This window comes from Durio zibethinus, unplaced genomic scaffold (genome assembly GCF_047325235.1).
Source record: "Durio zibethinus cultivar Kanyao isolate XHJ-2024 unplaced genomic scaffold, ASM4732523v1 HiC_scaffold_3, whole genome shotgun sequence".
Taxonomy (NCBI): Eukaryota; Viridiplantae; Streptophyta; class Magnoliopsida; order Malvales; family Malvaceae; genus Durio; species Durio zibethinus.
Window position 1 is genome coordinate 909,810 of NW_028323044.1, and position 12,397 is coordinate 922,206.

Sequence of the window (12,397 nt, forward strand, 5' to 3'; positions counted from 1 at the left end):
TGGGGGTAGTTGCTGAACCATACCACATAGTTCCAGTAACAACAAAAGCTGCAAAAAAGACAGCAGCTATACTACTGGAAAGGACGGTTTCAATATTTCCCATACGTAATCCTTTGTATAAACGTTGGGGCGGACGGACACTAAGATGGAATAAGCCCGCTAATATGCCCAATGTCCCTGCTGCAATATGATGAGAGGCTATTCCTCCCGGAACAAAAGGATCAAAACCTTCCACGCCCCACGCTGGATTTACAGGTTGTACCTTTCCGGTTAGTCCATAAGGGTCGGACACCCATATTCCAGGACCATACAATCCTGTTACATGAAATGCGCCAAAGCCAAAGCAAGCCACTCCTGAGAGAAATAAATGAATTCCAAAAATCTTGGGCAAATCCAAAGAGGGTTTTCCTGTGCGCTCATCACAAAAAATTTCTAGATCCCAATATACCCAATGCCAGATAGCTGCCAAGAAGCACAAGCCAGAAAACACAATATGTGCTCCGGCCACACCTTCGTAACTCCAAATACCCGGATTTGTTATAGTCCGCCCCGTAATACTCCAACCGCCCCATGAATTGGTTATTCCTAAACGAGTCATGAAGGGTATAACGAACATACCTTGTCTCCACATTGGATCAAGAACGGGATCGGAGGGATCAAAAACAGCTAATTCATATAGAGCCATTGAACCGGCCCAACCAGCAACCAGAGCTGTATGCATTATATGAACAGAAAGCAAGCGACCGGGATCATTCAATACGACAGTATGAACACGATACCAAGGCAAACCCATGGAAATACCCCTTTATCAAATCAACGAAAAATAGACACTATGTAACTTTATTGCATTGGAATACCTCCCCTTTTCGGTGGATTCTTTCGGAGAAAGGATTAATGTTTGTTCTATTCCATTAGTAATAAGGGAAGAATTCGGCTCAGAAGAAAAAAGAGAAGCAGATCTATTCTATACTCGATAAGTATCAATACGCAATGGGGGTTGATCCTATTTTTTATGAATGAATGCATCCCTATTTGTTCATCATTCAAAGGACCTATTCGTAAGAATTCTCTTTCATTCATTCCGCCTTTCTTTATTTTATGGCCTTAGTCTATCTATGTATAAAATATGATAAAGGCCCATATTATTAAGACCATTATTACATATTATTAAGATAAGACCATTATTACGTATTACATTACGTATTACGCTTCCACAATCAAAGTGAAATATAATATTACATATTATAATATTACATATTATTAAGATAAGACCATTATTACGTATTACATTACGTATTACGCTTCCACAATCAAAGTGAAATATAATATTACATATTATAATATTACATATTATTAAGATAAGACCATTATTACGTATTACATTACGTATTACGCTTCCACAATCAAAGTGAAATATAATATTACATATTATTAAGATAAGACCATTATTACGTATTACATTACGTATTACGCTTCCACAATCAAAGCGAAATATAATTTTACATTCTTTTTACTTTATGCCTGTTGGTATTCCAAAAGTTCCTTTTCAAGTTCCGGGAGATAACGATGCAAGCTGGGTTGACATATAGTGCGACTTGTCAAATATATTGGGTCATATGGGATTCCCCCGTTCTCTCGCCCGATCGAGATATCCCCTGTTTCGCCCCAAAAAGATTGATTGAATTATCAAAAATTTGTAGCGGGAAGTGTAATGAAGTGCAATTAGAGATCCATTTCATGGGGGTGTATCCAGATTAATATTTTCAATTAGAATGATTTATGGTTGGCTTGGTTGGACTGATAAAATGAAGTATCCAGGCTCCGTTTAGAAAAAACCCAATTGGTAATATATTTATGATTACCACCTATATCATAATCATAATTTTTCTTTTTTTTTTTAATTATAAATAAGAGCGATTTCAAACTGTTAATCAATCGAATAATATGGGAAATACGTTGAATATTTGGCGAAAAACATGAAAGAAAAAGGAATTAAATTAAAATAAAAAAAGGAAATGAAATCATAGCAAAAAGACGTGGTATTGGGTCATTTGTCCTATATGTGCAAATAAAAATCGGGCAGATCTTTACTCGGAGTAGAGCATAAACCTAAAAAAATTGAATAAAAAATTGACGAACCCCATTCAGGAACAAGAAAATGACATCGTGATTTGGATTGAATCGCAATGAAAAAAAAATGGATCAATGAAAAGTTTGTGCAATAAGTTTAGCGAATTTTTTCTATATTATAGGAAAACGGGCCAAAACTCATCTTTCTTTAATTTAATTTTAAATTTCATTTTATTTAAAAAATGTAAGAAAAAGCCCCTTCATTAGAAATTAGAAGTTAGAAAGGTCCGACTAGAAAAAACAAAGGATGGCTGGAATCTACACATTGATTTTTTTTCGCAATTTTTGTTGAACCGTATGCATCAAAAGGTGCCTGTACGGCTACTAAGGGATACAATTTTATCCTAATCAACCGAATTTATCGAGAAAGATTGCTTTTTTTGGGCAAAGAGCTTGATATCCAGACCTCGAATCAACTTGCGGGTATTATGATCTATCTCAGTATAGAGAGTAATAGCCGAGACCTGTTTTTTTTTATAAACTCTCCTGGCGGAGGGATAGTATCTGGATTATCTCTTTTTGATACTATGCAAGCAGTGGAACCAGATGTGCATACACTAGCCATGGGATTGACCGCTTCAATCGCAGCTTTTCTCTTGGTCGGAGGAGAAATTACCAAACGCAGAGCATTCCCTCACGCTCGGCGCCAATGAGTTTTTTTTTTTTATTATTGATGGAAAGAAAAAAGAAGACTATGCCTTCGCCATATGAAATATGAATTAGTAAGTAATAATAGCATGGCACTTTGAATTCGATATGAAATTTTTTTTTTATTTCTTTTTTTTTTTTTCAAAAAAAAATATTAGATTATGTATCGAAAGAGTAGTATGAGAGAAGGGGCATTTCCAATTTGATCTTAGCTATCGTGGGCCCATCTCAGGCGTCACAAACTTTTTTTCTTTTCCTACCAGAGGCTATTAACAATATTTATGTTATGAAAGAGTACGAAAAAAAAAAAGACTATTTTTTTTCTTTCTTTTTTTTTTTTCAAAAAAAAAAAGAAACTTTGGGATTGCTGAATCACAGACGAAATAAATATATAAAGCAACGGAGCCATCATAGTATTTTTAAACTTTTCCGAAAAAAAAAGAAAAAGAAGGATGGTAATTGGATTATTTATTAATCTGGGTCTAATAGACTCTATATTTTCTCTTTTTTTCGATGAAAGAAAAAAGAGAATTCCATTGTAAAGCCGTATGCAATTGTAAAGCCGTATGCAATGCGCAAAAAATGCCTGTACGGTTGTTCAATTCTATAGCTATTCTTCTCGCCTCATTATGTGAGTTAGAAGTATGTTATATCATCAGGGTAATGATCCATCAACCTATTAGTATGCTTAAGGATGATGGCTTCAAAGACTGGGTCATGGAAACAGACGAAGTAATGAAAATGCAAGAAGACATCATAGAGGCTTATGTACAAAGAACGGGCCAGCCCCGATGGGTTATAAACAAAGACATGGAAAGAGATAATTTTATGTCAGCAAAAGAAGCCAAAGATCATGGAATTGTGGATCATATAGTGCGTACAGAATCGAGACCTATAGTGAATGAAAAACCTATAGTGAATGAAAAACCTATAGTGAATGAAAAACCTATAGTGAATGAAAAACCTATAGTGAATAACAAACCTATAGTGAATGAAAAACCTATAGTGAATGAAAAACCTATAGTGAATGAAAAACCTATAGTGAATGAAAAACCTATAGTGAATAACAAACCTATAGTGAATAACAAACCTATAGTGAATAACAAACCTATAGTGAATAAAAAATGGAGACTAGTTAACGACAATGGCAATGGAAGACCACCATTTGACGACAATGGCAATGGAAGACCACCATTTGACGACAATGGCAATGGAAGACCACCATTTGACGACAATGGCAATGGAAGACCACCATTTGACGACAATGGCAATGGAAGACCACCATTTGACGACAATGGCAATGGAAGACCACCATTTGACGACAATGGCAATGGAAGACCACCATTTGACGACAATGGCAATGGAAGACCACCATTTGACGACAATGGCAATGGAAGACCACCATTTGACGACAATGGAACACCATTTAATTTTGATTTAGATTGATTTAATCCCTCTTATTCCTTTCCTTCTTTTTCTCTTTAATAGATTAATATTTTATTAATCTATTAAAGAGAAAAAGAAGTAATTCATAATCATCTGGTTAGGATCGATCTAAACCAGTCTATTATGTATATGATTGTATATGATTCAGCATGCCAACTATTAAACAACTTATTAGAAATGCAAGACAGCCAATTAGAAATGTCACGAAAGCCCCTGCTCTTCGGGGATGTCCTCAGCGCCGAGGAAGATGTACTAGGGTGTATGTGCGACTTGTTCAGATCATGGGCTGAGAAAAAGGAAACAATTTTTCAGTATCAACGATCAGTACCAGTGAATAGAATGGGGTTCTTCCGTTCACTATCTAAAAAAGATAGATCTACCATATCCTTCTATTGTGTATGAAATTTATGGTTTCCATTGGCGCAAATCCAATCTTGGAATTTTTTAACCCATTGGTAGCAAATGCTTATCCATTAAGCGGGGAAAATCCTATTTAAAAAGCAAAAAGATTATGCTTCGACTCTTGCAAAGAACGGACTAACAGGGTCAGCTACCCAATTAATCCTCCTAATTACATACCGTTACTGTATAAGATAGATCTCGTTGTGAAAGATCTATTACTGAAAAATTTATGAGTAGAGCCGAAGAGTGTGAACTGTACAAGTTACCAATTAAATGTTAAATGAAGGAATGAGCTCCGGTGTATAGAGGGGACCTCACCGTTTAAGAAGTAACCATAGAAACGATGGAACCCACTATTTATTTATCCATTTCTATTTACTCCTTTATTTTAGTTAATATGCTTTTTTTGATACCTAGTATCAATACAATTTCTTATTTCAAGGCGAAATGAAATGCCTAGAAAAAAGGAAAAATCGTGGGCGGGACGGTTATAGTAGCAAAAGCCATTGGAATTTTTATTTTATACATTGGAAGAATCCGTTTTGTTATTAATAGACTAGAAAAGAATAACTGAAAGAAAGAATTAGTTATTCATCAAAATTTCTTTTATTCAATGACCAGAATGAAAGAGGGATATATAGCTCGGAGACAAAGAGTAAGAGCTTTGGTTTCGGCTGATCGGGATAGAGATAGGAAAAAAAGATATTTTCGTCGTTTGTGGATCACTCGAATAAATGCAGGAATTCGAGGAATGGGGGTATCCTATAATTATAGTAGATTAATAAAAAATCGGTACAAGAAACAGTTGCTTCTTAATCGTAAAATACTTGCACAAATAGCTATCTCAAATAGGAATTGTCTTTATATGATTTCCAACGAGATTATAAAATAAGGAGATCGGAAGGAATCCACCACCGAAATGCTTTAAATGAAATGGGGTTCCCTCGAGAATGAACTCGAGGGAGGTAGAGTAGAAATTAATATGATAAAAAAATTCTGATAAGGTCATCAAAACAAGAAAACAAGATGAGCGAAGACGCTCAATAAAAAAAAAAAAAATTTATTTTTCTTCCCCAACCCGATTCGATTCTTTTATTTATTTCTTTTTTCTTACGACACGACAATTTTGATTATCAGATTTTTTGAATAAAGCATCAGTCTACGTTTGATAATTTTGAGTCAATTGAAGGGTAAGCCTATTTATTTCTGGTTCTAAGAGCAGTAGTTCTAGCGGTCGACTCTCTTCTTTCAAATCGTTTCTCATTTCTGGTTCTAGTTCTAGCGGTCGACTCCCTTCTTTCAAATCGTTTCTCATTATTAATAAAGGGTAACGAAGATAAAATACGAGCTTGTTTTATAGCAATAGTAATTAATCGTTGTTGTTTTAAAGTCAATCTATTTACTCGCCTAGATAAGATTTTTCCTTGTTCACTAATAAATCGACTAATTAAACTCATGTTTCTATAATCAATTCGATCCCCCGATTGGATCGGGGGCAAACGCCTACGAAAAGATCGCTTGTATTTATCCATCATTTCTTTATTCCTTATTTCTAAAAATAATCCTATCCTATCCTTTTCTAAAATCCTATTTTGATCGGATCAAATTCAAATTATAGAATTAATAGAATAAATACGATTTGCTTTGTTTTTTTTATTATTGTATTATTTATTTATTATTTATTTCTTATTTATTTGTTTATTTTATTAGTTTATTTTAATTATTTATTTATTATTTATTTGTTTATTTTATTAGTTTATTTTATTATTATATTATTTATAGATATTTATTTAAATATAATTTCATATTTTAATATATTTAATATATAAATATAATTTCATATTTTAATATATTTAATATATAAATATAATTTCATATTTTAATATATTTAATATATAAATATAATTTCATATTTTAATATATTTAATATATAAATATAATTTCATATTTTAATATATTTAATATATAAAATATAAATATAATTTAATATTTTAATATATTTAATATATAAATATAATTTAAATAAATATCTATAACTGTGATAATACATAAATAATAAATAAATATAATTTATAAATATATATAAATATAATTTCATATTTTAATATATTTAATATATAAAATATAAATATAATTTAATATTTTAATATATTTAATATATAAATATAATTTAAATAAATATCTATAACTGTGATAATACATAAATAATAAATAAATATAATTTATAAATATATATAGAACCGACACGAAAATAATAAATAATTAATAAAATAAGAAATAAATAATGAAATATAGTAATAAATACAAAATATAGTAATAACTAAAAAATATAGTAATGAATAAATCATACAATATAATAAATAATACAATATTAACAATATTAAAATTAACAACAATATTAAAATTAACAATATTAAAATAATCATTATGCACGAATAGAAAATAAAAAAAAAAATAGTTAGTGATATTAAAAATCTAATTCCTAATCAATGAAAATCCAACTCCTAATCATTCGAAGACTGTAAACTAAAAATCATTCGAAGACGGTAAACTAAAAAAATAAATAATTGACTCGAGAATAAAGAAAAAAATTATTAAAAAAATAAGAACTAAATAAAAAATAGAATAAAAAAAAATAAAAGAATATTGATACAATCATATACCAGGTTAAAAAGGTTAAAAATTTATTAACGTGCATATCGAATAATTTAAAACTAAAAACTTCACTTTAAAAAGAAAGCGTGGAATAGACAAGGAAATACAAATATAGACTAATATATAAATAAAATATTTGTTATATATTAGTTATATATTATATCTAACTAATTATATACTTAATATTACTTAATATATTATATAATATATATTATTATACCTGAATACCTAATGTCCTATTTTCTCATACTAAATACCTAATGTTACCTAAATACCTAATGTCCTATTTTCTCATATTCTCGGGAAGGGTTGACATACGAGTACTTGATTCGATTTATTTCTTTATCTCCCCGTGAATTGTATGTTTGTAACAATAGGAACAGAATTTCTTCAATTCCAATCGACTAGGCGTATTGTGTCGATTTTTTTGAGTAATATACCTGGAAATGCCCGTTGATTCCTTATTAACGACGTTTCGAACACAACTGGTACATTCCAAAATAATCGTTACTCGGACATCTTTACTCTTGGCCATGAACCCCCTTTGAGTTTTTAATTCACCCAACTCTTCTATTTTCCGATCAAAAGTGAAGAAGAAAGGAATGAAAATAAATAAATAAAAGTTGCTAACTCAAAACCAAATCCTGAAAGATTTCGTTGCAATCAATTGCAATCAATATAGTAAATCAATATGTATTATACTAATAGTAAATAAGTAATACAATGATTTCTAACTCGATTTAGAATCACAGTACGGTATTTTCTTTAAGTATCTTGTAGGATACTGTTGTTCCAGCCACATTTCTCTTTTCGCTCTACTAGTAATTTAATTGGAGCTTGAACCCAAGTTTTGTTGAGGTTCAATCCACTTTTTTCGTTCTACCTTCCTTATTTATTTTATATAATTCTTATATAATTAGAATTCTAAAAAAACTAAATAGAATTATTTCTTATATAATTAGAATTCATTTCTTATATAATTATAATTCTAAAAACAACTAAAGTCAAGGGGGGGCGAGAGATTAGTCACAGATATTTGATTGTATATCGATCTAATCTTTTTCACCCCGTCCCGCGACAATAACTAGAATTAAAAAAAAGGGAATGTTAACGCATCCGGGAAGAAACGATTGATCTCTATCAATAAACCCGCTAAAGAACCGAACCAGAGAGTACTTAGTACCGGTGCTACGGAAAGATATGTTTTTAGATCTCGCATTTAAAATCCTCCTTCTTTATCGTATTACATACATTATGGTAATACATATATAATCACATGTATGTGTGGTTAAAGACCACTTGTATTTGTATATTTGTACCCGGAATTCCTAATTCAAAATTAAAATTTAAATGTACAATGATTCGATAGATAAGATTTTCCTTTTCTTAAAACAGCAAAATAGGTCCCTTTCTGCCTGAGAATTCCCGCCAAAAAGATTCATTTATTATTCATTATATGGTTGTTATATGATATGAGACCAAAAAGAGGAAATGGAAAGATAATTTTTGTATATCAATAGATGAAATAAGGGTGTGGAAAACAAGACAGGGATTCTCTACAATAACATCGTAGGCCAATTGAAAGGGATGTAGCGCAGCTTGGTAGCGCGTTTGTTTTGGGTACAAAATGTCACGGGTTCAAATCCTGTCATCCCTACCTATTACTTCTCCTTTGAGCAGTAAGGAGGGAGCCATTTTAGTTTTAGATTGATTAAAATTAAGCATACATAATCTATCATTTTCTCATATTATATATGATATATGATAGTATAGGTGTGCACGATGTATTGGGGTTATAAAATAAAAGAATCCTCTTTTTTACAGTCTTATTTATTATGATAAGAAAGCGCTCTTAGTTCAGTTCGGTAGAACGTGGGTCTCCAAAACCCAATGTCGTAGGTTCAAATCCTACAGAGCGTGATTCCGCTCTTGTTAAGTCGAAAATTACACCGAACTGAAAAAAAAAAAAAAAAAAAAAAAATTGAACAGCAATTCGAATTTGACCTCCTTGAATTAAATTAATTAAATTAAAATTAAAGGGGTCAGTCAAAAAAAGAGATGTTAATTAATCAAAGGTCCAACTGATCACCACGTATGTATTGTAAATATGCGGTTACGAATAATCCAGCCAAAGTAATAGGAATTAGACCTAAGACGATTCCAAATAGAAAAACTTCAATCATTTCAATTTATTTGAAAGGAGAAAAAGAAAGGTAATATCTATCCCTAAATATTAATCTCTATTGCCCATGAATATCAATAACTAATAATTGATAATTAACACGGTAAGGAACTATAGAATATATGGAATAGGACAGAAAACTTTGTTTTTATTAATTGTTCGTTCATTCAATTAATTTTCAAATAAGTCGTATCTTACTCAGACCAATAAATAGAGCTGAGGTTATAGTTAAAGCCGCTAGTAAAAAACCGAAATAACTAGTTAGAGTAGGCATGAAGGAGCTAAATGAAATATGTTCTTTTTATACATATGTTTATAAAGCACTTACCTAAGTTTCAATTTTTAAAAGAGACGGGGATAAGCAAAAATACCAATTGAAAGAATAAGTTCAATTGAAATTTTTTGATTCATCAATCATTCTAAACGGTATTCACAAAAATAGAGCGGCAGGACAAGAGTAGAAAAGAAAAAGAAATAGATTCATCATCTTTGTAGTTAGGTCAAGAAAAAACCTTTGGATCTAATACAAGAATACAAGAAAGGCCGCCTCACAAATATTGATTAGTAGAATTTTTTTTTTATTCCTTGCTCTTTTTTTTATCTATATCTAATACTATCGACTACTCTTACTTGTTACTAGACGACTAAGCAATTCCTTAAAATAAAAAAAGGAGGGCTTACAACAAAAAACAAAACCTCTTATGCAATTACGAAAAAAAGTCAATTTTTAGATTTCGCATCTAATTGACTTGCGGAAATATGATAATTTCCTTCATGAATTATTATAAACTTGTTGGATTCACGGGTTACCTGATCTTCCGTTTCTAGCCCCAAACCAATAATAGAATCCCCTATATTATATTCCAGGAATTTGAGGAATTTTCTATCGCATGATACGTGGTTATACATCGACAAGCAAGAAGAAGAAAGAAATTATCTAGCACTTCATGTCGATATACTGTTTGAAATTGCGTTGCTGTGTCAGAAGAAGGATAGCTATACTGATTCGGTATACTCTAAAAATACCTTTGGTACAATATTGACGATCTCACAAAGATTGAATTTCAGTGAATTTCCGTTTACTGATCTCATCTTTTACGGAATCGATCCCCTACAAGAATATGCGGAGCTCAGCATGTCTGGAAGCACAGGAGAACGTTCTTTTGCTGATATTATTACCAGTATTCGATACTGGATCATTCATAGTATTACTATACCTTCCCTATTCATTGCGGGTTGGTTATTCGTCAGCACAGGTTTAGCTTATGATGTGTTTGGAAGCCCTCGTCCAAACGAGTATTTTACAGAGAGCCGACAAGGAATTCCATTAATAACCGGCCGTTTTGATTCTTTGGAACAACTCGATGAATTTAGTAGATCTTTTTAGGAGGACCCAATGACCATAGATCGAACCTATCCAATTTTTACAGTGCGATGGTTGGCTGTTCACGGACTAGCTGTACCTACCGTTTCTTTTTTGGGGTCAATATCAGCAATGCAGTTCATCCAACGATAAACCTAATCCGAATTAATTATAGAGCTATGACACAATCAAACCCGAACGAACAAAATGTTGAATTGAATCGTACCAGTCTCTACTGGGGGTTATTACTCATTTTTGTACTTGCTGTTTTATTTTCCAATTATTTCTTCAATTAAGAAAAAAAGAGTAGTAGAATACTAAATAATAGTAGGAATTCTCTTATCCCATTCGGAAGGATTGCATCTCATAATTATCTATGACTGTTTATGTCTTTAGCATGACCACTTGATGAAATGTGGAGGGAAGCGGGATAAATGGCCGATACTACTGGAAGGATTCCTCTTTGGATAATAGGTACGGTAACTGGTATTCCTGTGATCGGTTTAATAGGTATTTTCTTTTATGGTTCATATTCTGGATTGGGTTCGTCCCTGTAATATGTAATAATGGGATGAACTAAGTTATAGGCATGAAAGTGTAAGAACTCAACGGGGCCCGCCTCCTCTTTCTTTGTCTGATTCGCGAGGAGGGGTCCCGTTGAATTCTTAATGATCATAATATTTTGTTCGTATAAATATAAATGACAACAAATAGATCACTTTTTCCGATGATGTTTTTGAAAAATGAACTCGATTAATTGATTCATAGCATCTGTTCTTCGATAGTATCTATCGATACTTTCAAGGTTAGAAGAAAAAAAGGAATCACTCAATTTCCTTTTCCTGGATGACACAATCACAATATATATTTAATTTTAATATTTAATTTTTTTTAATATTTAATTTTAATATTTTAATATTTAATTTTAATATTTCTTTTTTTTTTCTGTCGACCAGATATCAAGCAAACCCTTTCTAGACTAGTCTAACCTTACTCTATTTATTTTAGTATTTCATCAAAGTTTGAAATTTTTTTATAAGTTCATCGCCTTGCTTCTATTTTATATTTATAAAAAAAAGGATTCCTTCTCTTTTTTTTGGTTGTCCATTACTTATTATATTATATTATACTTATTTATACTTATACTTATTTTATACTTATTTATACTTATTTTATACTTATTATATTATCCTTATTACTTATTCGATTACTTTATTACTTATTCTATTATCTATTATAATCTATTATCTATTATAAGTAAATCTAAAAAAATAAAGGGTTCTGAAAAATCTGGAAAAATATAAACTAAGAATAGAAATCTTTGACGAATGGGATCCGGAATTGTTATTATTTCGACACAAGAAAAGGAATTTTACACATCCTTTTCTTGTGCCGAAGGCTAGGAAGACGAAGAATACTCCCTGTAATTATTTGTTCCCCTCATTTATCCTTCCTTTCTATTCTCCGCTTACTTATCTTATGTTTAGTATCTAATCAAATTGAATTTAGAAAACAAAACCCATTCTGTGACATTTCAATCTGACAATAGGGATATAATTACACCCCTCCCA